Raw genomic sequence first — 1,867 nt, 5'->3', positions numbered from 1 at the left:
GATTCACTCACCAGGAGTTCGAAAGTAACCGAGGGTGTCAGAAACTCGAAAATTAGCAAACAAACTCCTAAGAACCAGAACCAATACCAGATCAATATGAGCAGCTGTCTCGGATCCAAGTGATCTTATGTCAATGAGAATCTTCCCAGACTTTTCTATAAAGAACAACATCTCATCATTAATAGGATGCACTAACTAGTTATTTACAGTTATTCTATCAAAATTAATACATTGGCAGACTTAGGCATCGCAGAATAAAAGATCAGTCGTCAAATTTACCTCTTAACTCCCATGTAATATATTATTTGACAGTTATCTCCATCCCAATCACTAGAATATCCGAGCACCTGGCTCCCATTCAGCCGTCAAGTACCTATGAATAGACCTCTGCATATGTTATCTGGCGCCATTAATGGAAATATGCACAAATTTTCATACCTTACTTGACACCATCATGCTTGAAAAGCAAGACGATTTCCAAACCCACAAAACCAAACTCAAGTTCACTCTCTTAGTATACACTAGTCAAACAGGCAGGCACAAACACAGCTACCATGAACAATCGAACAATCATAGACCTCCAAAAAAAGGTCGCACTGATACTACAAGACATGGCCAAAATCAACAAGGAGTAAGAACAAGAGCACTATAAAAAGTTGGAAGCCAAAAGAAAGTATAATGAGTTGATCACCAAGTATGACGAACTCAAGAGGATCATCGACCTCAACAAATCTGCTCGGGAACAAGGTGCTTGTCCTGCAATAACAACTCTAAACGTGTAGAAACCCTCTGGCACCCGATAGGTTGCAATACCGTCCACCTGCAAGAGTAGGGTAATGCCCTCCACCCAAGCTAACACGAATACCGAACCAAGCACAAATGTACATATCAACTAGGTATCAAGCATAAATGACACATGCACAGGTACCGGGTTTACCACCCGAGACACTTTGTGACCATGTCAAGACCACGTACGTACAGAATCAGGACTATAACACCAGAGCATACATCCATCAGATATCGTCGGACAGGCCACCAGCAGACCACATTAAAAGGGGGACCTAAGGTATCACACTTAGGAAGAGGTGTCCACTCCCACATTAATGTGGAGCATCAGAGTCTAGACCAGCCTACCCAGTCTATCTCTTAACGCCCCGTGTATTAATCTTGACAGGTAGAAAGCAATCCCATCATACTACTAACCTGAGGCTGAGTCGTGCTTCTATTAACCTGTGCATGGTTAACATAGAAACATTTAGCATTGTCTATGGAAAAAGAACAAATTTTGTTTTCTCATTCTCAACACCATGTCTGAGCATACACAGAAACATTCAGTGCCGTCTATGGGAGAAGAACAAATTTTATTTTATCACTCTCAACACCATGCCTAAGTATATAAACAATCCACCTCCACACCAACCAACTACATTGCGCTAGTCCTCGCTTTTGGCACACCAAACACCTCGATCGATGTCGTCGTCAACACCAGTTCTTGCCCCTGTGCTCTTGATCTGGTTGCGATGGTTGACATTATACGGGTGGACATCAACACGCTCTGGGAACAGCGTCATCTATACCATGAAGTGACTCTCACTGCGCAACGCAGATGCCAAGAGCTCGAGGCTAAAAACGCATCACTCGCACATGCACTGATCAGGAGATAAGATCATAACAAAGCACTCACACTTGCGATAGAAACCACATGCACTGATGAGGAGATAAGATCATAACAAAGCACCCACACTTGCGATAGAAACCTCAGGGGAAAACTCCAATGATTGACTAGGTGAATTCCATCATAATCCACATCCCGATCGAACTCTTCCCATAGTCGATGCTAGGAATGCCATCACCACCCCCTCCCGTT

The sequence above is a fragment of the Rosa rugosa genome, chromosome 3 (genome assembly GCF_958449725.1).
Source record: "Rosa rugosa chromosome 3, drRosRugo1.1, whole genome shotgun sequence".
Classification (NCBI taxonomy): Eukaryota; Viridiplantae; Streptophyta; class Magnoliopsida; order Rosales; family Rosaceae; genus Rosa; species Rosa rugosa.
The sequence above is the reverse complement of the archived record's forward strand: the minus strand, read 5'-3'. Positions refer to the sequence as shown.